This window comes from Pelecanus crispus, chromosome 11 (genome assembly GCF_030463565.1).
Source record: "Pelecanus crispus isolate bPelCri1 chromosome 11, bPelCri1.pri, whole genome shotgun sequence".
Classification (NCBI taxonomy): Eukaryota; Metazoa; Chordata; class Aves; order Pelecaniformes; family Pelecanidae; genus Pelecanus; species Pelecanus crispus.
Window position 1 is genome coordinate 9,117,855 of NC_134653.1, and position 9,844 is coordinate 9,127,698.

Sequence of the window (9,844 nt, forward strand, 5' to 3'; positions counted from 1 at the left end):
GTGAGGCAGCTGTGCCCCTGCAGCCCATGGAGGCCCCCGGGGGAGCAGAGATCCACCTGCACCCGGGGAGGAGCCCACGCCAGAGCAGGGGGATGTGCCCAAAGGAGGCTGTGACCCCACGGGAAGCCCACGCTGGAGCAGGCTCCTGACAGGACCTGCGGACCTGTGGAAAGAGAGGAGCCCATGCTGGAGCAGGTTTGCTGGCACGGCTTGTGACCCTATGGGGGACCCACGCTGGAGCAGCTCATGAAGAACTGCAGCCCGTGGGAAGGACCCACGCTGGAGAAGTTCGTGGAGGACTGTCTCCCATGGGAGGGACCCCACGCTGGAGCAGGGGAAGAGTGTGAAGAGTCCCCCCCTGAGTGGCAGAGACAACACGTGATGAACTGACCACAATCTCCATGCCCTGTCCCCCTGCACTGCTTGGGGGGAGGAGGCAGAGAAAATCAGGAGTGAAGCTGAGCCCAGGAAGAAGGGAGGGGTGGAGGGAAGGTGTTTTAAGATTTAGGTTTTATTTCTCATTATGCTGCTCTGATTTGACTTGTAATAAATTAAACTGATTTTCCCCAAGTCAAGTCTGTTTTTGCCTGTGACCGTAATTGCTGAGTGACCTCTCCATGTCCTTATCTTGACCCATGGGCTTTTTGTTATATTTTCTCTCCCCTGTCCAGTTGAGAAGGGGAGTGATAGAGCGGCTTTGGTGGGGACTTGGCATCCAGTCAGGGTCAACCCACCACAGCTGATAATGGAGAAAGCTCCCAGCTAAAGAGCTGGGAGAAGAAAAAAGCCTGTGTAAACCCTGCGCTTAGGGTTAGACAATATTCCCATCTGTGAACGTGCTGACCTTGATTTCATCTACCTGACATGCTGCAGCCTTGTCTCCTGACCTACCATTCGACTGTATTGCTAAATGAGAGCTCCAAAATACACTCCCTGGCCTCTCTTGGAGTCCTTTGAAATCATCAGAACAGATTTTACTTCATAACTACACCAACTCCAAAGAAAATAAGACTCTGATATTAACTGGGGACTGGGTGCTCTAGAACAAAGAGTCATCACGTTCAGTTCAGTGCCAGAGTCAGTGTCATGCCTGGTTCAGACCTTTGAATAAAAGATGATCCCTCAGCTGAAGCAACAATAGTTTTTTCCCTGCTGAGATAAAAAAAAAAGGATTTACAAATTTGTTGGGATGCCATTGCAACAATGTTAATTAGTCCAGATCATTTAAGATATCGTTAATCAGCCAGTACTGGTCAAGATAGGCATAAAAAAATAAGACCTCTCACAAACTGACCAAGGAAAGTTTTAACAACAAAGATGATCAGGCAAAGAAATAAGATCTGCATTCACGAACTCTCCCTCACTGTCTTATACTCCTTGATGCCAGTTTGCTTCTTTGCTGGACTTCCTATGGAGGAAGACAAAGAGAAAGAAGCAGCATCCAGGATCAGCGAGCAATAGAGAGATTGTGAGAGAAAGAAGCCAGCATCCATGTTACATCCAAGACAGTGGCATGTTTTTTCAAATACACAAGCCACCACACAATTTAAGCAGCTCAGTATATTTCAACAGACTTGCAGGCTTCTCAAAACATCATGTTAATATACACACAGTTATCTAAGAAACCCTTCAGAGAGGCTGGATAGGCATTCTGGATATGAATGTTATTAACATCACTACACGGGCCAACGTCCATTCAGGCCACACCTCTGGTTTATTTATGCTGTTTCTGCCATTCCACCTAGAAATATGATTCCGTATTTTTCACTTACAGGTTCTCCAGTACCAAAAAAGTGCCCTTCCCAGTACTGAACTGGAATTTTCCACTTCTTTATGCACCAGCGTATCCATGGCTCTTCCCACCATACATCTGTATTTGAAAATGTACCACTTATTAATATTTCAGATTCATATTTGAAATAGTTTTGTAGAAATCCAAAGCTTTCACAGCAAAAAGCCAGTATCTTAACTACAGGCTGGGGCTGTTACTGCACAACAGTGAATATGTGATATCTGATTGATATCTGAGTGTTTTCTGCGATCAGGCACTCGGTTCTTCCCAGCAATACATGCATGAATATGTTGTTTTAAAGACACAAGATTTGTTAGTTCCAATTTTGCTTTCCCTGCTCATGTCCCCTGGGTGGCCTGATAGATCAGGCTCACTTAAAGCCAGCCTGATAGCTCTGCACAAAATGGAACAATTGCAGTTTTCATTCAGAACAGAGCTGATGATGGGAGGATGCCCAAGATGTGTGAGAACATGTGATAACACCCAGAAGGTGGGAAACTTGGGTCCAAACCCTCCTTCCTTGCCCCCCTGAGAGGACTGGGAACCACCCTTCTCTTCTTGACAGCCTGAGTGCCCAGTATGTGCTAGCTTGTTCTCCCTCTCCTGAGAAAGTTATTCCACTTCCCAGCAGAGACGTTAAGATTCCCTGGGCTAAGGAAAAAAAAGAAGACCTGGTCTCTGGTCTTTCTTCTGAAGGACCTGGTCTCTGGTCCCTCATCTAACACTCCTTACACAATTACACACAAAATCTCTTTGTGAATTCAGCTGTCAGTACTCAGGGAAAACGTTGTATTACAGAGACTGCATTTTTTTCTTATTCATTTAAGGATGAAGAATGACTACAGTTCCTTTTATTGGTGTATCAGAATGACAGGTCTATAAATAGGAAGCAGTGTGTCCCAGCACAATTTATAATACTAATATAACTTGAAGGAATCTTCTAAATCAGAATGAAGCTTTCACTGAAGGCATGCAGATGCAATTCTACATCTACAGTAGGTGTGTATATATATGGTGGTGTTCATTTCTACATTTGTCATATATATATATATATATGACACCACAAGAATTATATAATGGAATTAAACACTAGGAGATAGCAAACATGGTCAGCAGTTTCAAATTTCCTTTTGGGAGAATTGTTTTCTTTTAAAAGGGACTTTCCTTTAAGGTGCAAATTAAAATATAATGCGAGTTATTAGTGTGAATCATTAAACTTTAGAACAGCTTGCAGATGGCAAGAGACATAAATCTTCTCATTTCTCCTGCAATGTGACCAATGCTAGGACCAACGGAACCGCTCATTAGCTGCCTGTAACATCATCAATTTAGAACCAATGAAGAAAAATATTGTGGTTAAAGAACTGTAAAAATCAGTGATGAAGCAACTGAATCTTACCTCTACGTTTGAGCTTAGGAGAGCATTTGGGTACTAGAGCTATCTTTTTTAATTTTCATTACCACAGACTTTAATATAACTGCAAGGAGGAAAACTGCAAATCTGCACGTCATCTGACACACACATACTTTTAGCCAGGCCTGCAAGAAATGCTCCAGCATTCCACCAATACCTAAATTTGTCAGTAATAATAGACCCCCAAAATGCCAACACTGAAACTTGAAATATTCTTCACATATAATAATGCAGTGTGGGAAAGGCCAGGAACACCTGCCACATCAGTGTCTTAAAGTATAGATAATGAACCAGTGAAGTGGGAAAAGGGCCATCTCCTGAACCACCACCGTAACTTCTTCTGGCACCTGGACTTTCTTCTGTAGAGGGTCCTCTCAGTCCAGCCCTAGCAGCAGTCCTCTAGCTCAGGGTGGCACATGGCGTACAGTAAAATGGAAGCTGCACAAAAAGCCTGAAGCACCTTCCAAACATTTATGATAATTACAATTTTGACCCAATTATTTGCTTAATTTTCTGCTTGCTTTACTCGTCTGCAAGCAGCTTTGCAGAGTCATCTTCTGGTAGTGAACCCAAAGAGGGCTCCTCTGCACCAGGACCTCTCTTTGGAGGCGGTGTCACTGAAGCACATCTTCAGGATTTAAGCGGTTATGCACTAAGCGTGCACCTTTCTTTAACACCTCAACATTTATGTAGCGAAGTGCTAGGCCTGTTCTGCCAAGTGCAGGGATTAAGCTGCTCGCTGCTGCGTGGTAAGTCCCGCGGGGGCAGCCCCGGACCGTGCGGGTCGCGGTGCCAAGCCCCAGCTTCCACGCAGGCAGCGAGCGCTGCACCTGGCAGAGGCTCGGCCGCGGGCCCTGCGCACCCCAACGCTCCCCGCTGACAACGGCTTCTTCATTCCTGGCAACTTCCGAGCCCGCTTTCTCCTGACACAGCAGCCTGGCAGCAGAGGGGGAGCGCAGGGAAGGGGGACCCGAGGAGGGAGGCCACGGCCACCCGCCCAAACCCGCACGCAAGGCGGGGATGAAGCAACCCCAGCCCGCAGCAGGAGGGGCCGGGCGCTCGTCCCCCGGCGCGGCAGGGCTCTGCCACAGACCCCTCAGGGCCGACGCTCAGGCAGGGGCAGCCGCCCGCATTTTTTGGCGTGGGAGCTGCGCCCTTCCAGGGCGGGGGGCGCAGAGCCGCCAGCCTGGGGGAAAGGCCCCCGGGCCGGCCGGTGCCGCCGCTTTACAGCCCCGGGAGGAGCGGCCGGCACCCCCCGGCCCGCCGGCGAGGGGAGCCGAGGGGCCGCGGCCTGTGACCGGACCCCCGCCCGCTCCGCTCAAGGGCCCCGCCACGGCGGCCCCGATTCCTGTCGGGACCCGCCCGCACGGCCGCGGCCCCGCGCCCCCGGTACTCGCCGCGGTGTCAGGTCCTCACAGAGTCTCGTCTCCACCGCCCTCCCCGGACAGGCAAAGCCCACCTCAGCCCAGGCCGCGCTCCTCACCGCCCGCCGGCTCCCCGCCACCCACGCGGCCCCAGGGAGACCAAGGCAGCGCCGCAAACGCCTACCTGGCGGAGGACCGGCGCGGGCAGCGGGGCCGCCGGCTCCCCGGTGGCGGTGCGCGGCGCGGCGGGCGGCGCTCAGGCAGCGGCCATGTTGGTGTCGCTCCGGCCGGCACGTGGGGACGCGGCCCTCCTCCTACCCACAATGCCCTCCCGGCCGGCTGGCGGTCCGGCCGCCAGGGGGCGCTGCAGCGGCGGCCCGCAGCAGGAACGGGGGAAGCAAAAAAAAAAGGAAACCTGTGCTGGCAGCGGTGGGATTCGAACCCACGCCCCCGAAGAGACTGGAGCCTTAATCCAGCGCCTTAGACCGCTCGGCCACGCTACCGCCCTGCTTTAAAGTGTTCCACCGCCACCTTTATTGCTCCCCACCCGTCCCCGTTTTTCCCTTCCTCTTCCTTTCAGCAGCTCCCCCGCCATCCCCAAGCCCCGGTCCCAGCAGCCGCCCTCAGTGCACAACCCTTCCACCTTAAAAATGAAATACCGTGGGGTACGCCGCGGGGGAGGCGCGGCAGAGGGCAGGGCCGGGCGGGGGCCGCGCCGCCCCGCTGCCACGTGGATGCCACGGCGCAGCGCGCTCGCCGTCGCGGGGCGCGGGGCATCGCCTGCGCACCCCCCTCTGCAAGCCTGAAGCAATCTGAAAGCTGCGCATTTGCATTTTCTGCTGCAAAGCGACAACTCGCTGCATTTGCAAAGCGAAGAGCTGGCAGGCGTTATGCTTGCGGGGCGGTCTTTTTGCTTGCAGCACAGGGAGCAGCAGGGCAGGCTGTGGTAGCAGGAGCACTCTTGTGAGGAGGGGGAGCGGCAGGGCACGCTGTGGTAGCAGGACCACTCTTGTGAGGAGGGGGAGCGGCAGGGCACGCTGTAGTAGCAGGACCACTCTTGTGAGGAGGGGGAGCGGCAGGGCACGCTGTAGTAGCAGGACCACTCTTGTGAGGAGGGGGAGCGGCAGGGCACGCTGTAGTAGCAGGACCACTCTTGTGAGGAGGGGGAGCGGCAGGGCAGGCTGTGGTAGCAGGACCACTCTTGTGAGGAGGGGGAGCGGCAGGGCACGCTGTAGTAGCAGGACCACTCTTGTGAGGAGGGGGAGCGGCAGGGCAGGCTGTGGTAGCAGGAGCACTCTTGTGAGGAGGGGGAGCGGCAGGGCAGGCTGTGGTAGCAGGAGCACTCTTGTGAGGAGGGGGAGCGGCAGGGCAGGCTGTAGTAGCAGGAGCACTCTTGTGAGGAGGGGGAGCGGCAGGGCAGGCTGTGGTAGCAGGAGCACTCTTGTGAGGAGGGGGAGCGGCAGGGCAGGCTGTGGTAGCAGGAGCACTCTTGTGAGGAGGGGGAGCGGCAGGGCACGCTGTAGTAGCAGCGGTAACCACGACCACTCTTGTGAGAAGGGGGAGCAGCACACCTTAGCTGCCTGGTGCCCCATGAAGGTGCCCTTGAGAGTCTCTTCCACGTTTTGCCTGAAATTCTGGTTTTCTTGGGGAATTAATGTTATTTTCAGCCCTTAATTCGAGCTGAATGGTTGCATTTGAGAAAAATTCCAGCTTCTCCAGGGTAAGGCCGCAAAGTCTTAATGCGGCTTGATTTAATCCTGTAGTTGTGGCAGCCCATTTAAACAGGGTAGAGAAAATAAACCTGCTGGAGCCCTGCTGACAGCCTGGGTTCACCCCCCTCCCCTGGCACCCCCCGCAGCCTGCCAGTCCCCCCAGCACCCCGCAGTGCCAGCTCTCTTCCCTGGGAGCTGCCGGACATGATTCTGCCAGAGGCTGCAGCTTTGCCCAGTCTTGCTGAAAATTTCATTCACTGCCTACACGTACTGAGGAATAACAGCACGCACGTATAAGCGTGAATGGGATCCTTCTCCTTCATCACTGCTGCAGTTTCACACCCTCAGTTCAGTGCTTTTCAGAAGGATGCGGGGGTTTTTTGAGAACAGAGGGAGCTGACGCGCCTCCCACGGCCCTGGCTTTGCAGAAAAGCAGGAGAGGTTCAGGGAGGAGAGAAGGTAGGCAGACCTGAATTGGCTTCACGCAGCAAATCACCTGTAATCTGTTCAAGCAGAGAAGTTTAGGAAAAGAATTTGATTTAGCAGCCTCCACGCAATTCCATGCAGCAGTGGACATGGGGTACCGTCCACAGCACTGCACACTCTGCGTGTGTTGGGGGGAAGATGTGGTGTGTGAGAGGCTGCACGGAGCACATCTTACAAGTGGTTTTCTCATTGCAAGGGCTGCTCGGCACCACAGGTCCTTTTACCCAGGCCATGAGAGGTACCAACACCCTCCCAGAGAGGTGCTGTTCTGCCCTGCTGTGGGTACGCTCAGCCTCTGTCCCTGGAATGTTTGTGTGCCTGGCCACAGAGATGCTTCTCCTGAACACTGAAGGAAGCCCGTGTACCCAAGATTATTCACACGTAAGCCATGTGTGACACTTACAGGGGTAAGAGCACAGGTCACCCCTCAGGGCTGGCAGTCGGGGCACCAGGCTTCTCATTTTACCAGTGCAAGGTAAGATGATGATTATGGGACTTCCTCCACATTAAAAGAATGCACTTACAGGAGAACCAAAATACAACCAAGCTACCAGCCTCATTATATTGCTTTTCTGGCGCAGAGTTAGCCAGAGAAGAGCAAAGACCCGACACTTGTATCAGTTATATCCAGACTAGGGAGCAGGCCTGATGGTTACAAACCTGTGAGCTGTCCCCAGGAAGCGTTCAGGTCCCCAGCAGCGGGAGGCACATCAGAGATGCCCTTGAACTTAAACCTGAAAACAGCCCGACTCACTACCAGAAGCACTGGCCCTGAATCCAACCTGAGGTTCAAGCGAAATCCTCCCTTTTAAAATTCAGATGAGTCCTGATTTGGCCCACCTAAACTATACCTGCGTCTGTCAGCAGTCATTCTACTCTCAGAAGTGAAATTGCACCTGTGGGGAAGAGAGCAATATTCAAATCAGTCCCACAGACCAGTAATTAAGAAACAGGCAATATTCTTATTTAGAAGTGCTGGCTGTCTCCACGCTGAGGGATGCTATCCCCACTTCGTTACAATTGCCAAACACTCCAGCTCGCAGTGACAGCAGCTATAGCTGAAGACAAGACTTGCGTGCCAAATTTCACCATTTTTCATCTTAGTGGAGTGGAGAGGCACTGCTGGGGCTTTTTTGTTAGGAGATTCTGCTATTTCAAGTGCCTTTTGCTAAAGAACAATTTCAGATTGTTTAAACTTTACAGGTATAATAAATTATACCTGCCTAAATAAAGCAGTAAAAAAGCAACAGTAAGAGCTCCACTTTTAACAGTTTAAAAGGGCTAGTATCAGACCGTTTATTCTTCAACAGAAAGGGGAATAAATCATACTGAAGATGACAGTGTATCATTAGATACTGTAGCCATTACAAAAAACTCTCCCACCTCAAATCACAGAGGCCAAGTATTTCCATCCTTTTCTCAGGACTAAGCAAAGACTGAAGGCATAAGGATGCCTCTGTAGCAGTCCTGTGAATGAGCACTTCAGTCCTTACATCTTACCCCATATTAGTTACAGACATTGCGTGTGTAATTGAATGCAAATGAAATGGCACATCAGCCATTCAGTTTTCTTGAGGACAACAGATTTTGTTGGTACGCATCTAGTTATTTCCTCCCAGTTAGTTACTTCTGACTGCTGAAAGTGAATTATATCAGGGATGGAATAATAAGAACAACACAGAGGATTTCTGGAAGCTTGCAGAAGTAGGATTGAACTTTGGCAAATTATAAAGAAAAAAACAAAAGCAAACCCCCCACATGCAATGACTAAAACTCTACTGAGAAAAGTGACAAAAAGAACAACTTTATTGACCAGCCAGAATGAAACCAGACAAAGTGAATGAGAGGACTAAGTGATGCAGGCAATCAGTATTTGCATGTCTGACATACAAACAAAGGCTTCCATCTCGCTGTCCTTACCCAAGCGATATTCCCACTGACATATGGGAATAGTGAACCCGGGTAAGTTCTGGCAGGCTGAGCCTGAGATTTATTTTCCTATTTTTAAAAATACAGATCTTTATTTATTCATTGTGAATAGATTAAAAATACAGCATATAGCAGTATCATTCCCAAAGTCTGTCAAATATGTAGTTTTTCTCTTCAAAAGAATGTCATAGAATAAGTTGTGCATTTTTTTGTAAACAATTTCCATTTTCAAATTATGGACAGTCCTATTCATTGTATAGCTAAATAATATGATACCACCTTAGGACAGAAGGTAGTCTGTATCATTAAAAAAAGTAGTTTGCAAACAAAGAATTAATCATAATTTTTTCACTGAGCTGTGTGCACACCTACATACTAGATCTACAGAGAACTGTCAGCAACTTTAGGAACTACTAAAAACTTCACCAAAAAGTGTCAATAATTACACCCTATGTCCTTTACGTACATGTTTTGGATGGGCACATTCAATCTCCTCTCCTCCCTGGTTAGTGGGTTGTTACACCTCCTCCTGCGTGGTTAGTGGTGGTGTTAAACAGGCTTCCTTCTCAAGGAAGATCTCAAAAACTTGGCATCAACACTGCATGAGGAAAACAAATCATTTTGTCTGAATTTGTTATAGTGCCTACACTGTGTCGGTTCTGCACAAAACACTGACTATTCAGCTGTCTTCAGAGGTGAATGGCACATTCACCTTTCACTGAGAGCTGATATTTTAATGCTATGAACTGAAAAGAGCAAAAAGGCCACATCCAAAAGAGACTTTAGGCATCTAATGCAGAACTTTGGATAGGCACTTAAAACATCCATCTGACTTGCGATCCTACAAACTCTGGTTCTATTTCAGCATATTAGGTCCAAAAAATACTAGGTCCAAAAATTTGGTTATTTTAGCACCTAGCTTAGTATCTACCTAAGCCCAACTGAGATCTAGAAATTAGACATTCCTCCGTTAATGGGTGAAGAGCTTCGCCTTCACTCTCAAAACAAAACAAAAAAACGAAGTAAAAAGGCCATGAGCACTACTTTCCCACCCCCACCTGCATTATACAGCAAGAAAATGTGGCCATGTGTTGCAAGGCTACTCATGGCTACAACTGCCTGGTGGTTACAGCACCCACTCAGAAGT

General features: G+C 49.9%; 1 protein-coding gene and 1 non-coding gene across 2 annotated transcripts in view; one reads left to right on the top strand and one right to left on the bottom strand.

The window, feature by feature from the left end:
- Window positions 1–9,844, top strand: part of IGSF6 (immunoglobulin superfamily member 6) — a 313,504-nt gene that overhangs the window by 87,734 nt on the left and 215,926 nt on the right. The window lies entirely within an intron of this gene.
- On the bottom strand, window positions 4,992–5,073 carry TRNAL-AAG (transfer RNA leucine (anticodon AAG)). The gene has a single exon. It is a non-coding gene; the product is annotated as a tRNA-Leu (tRNA).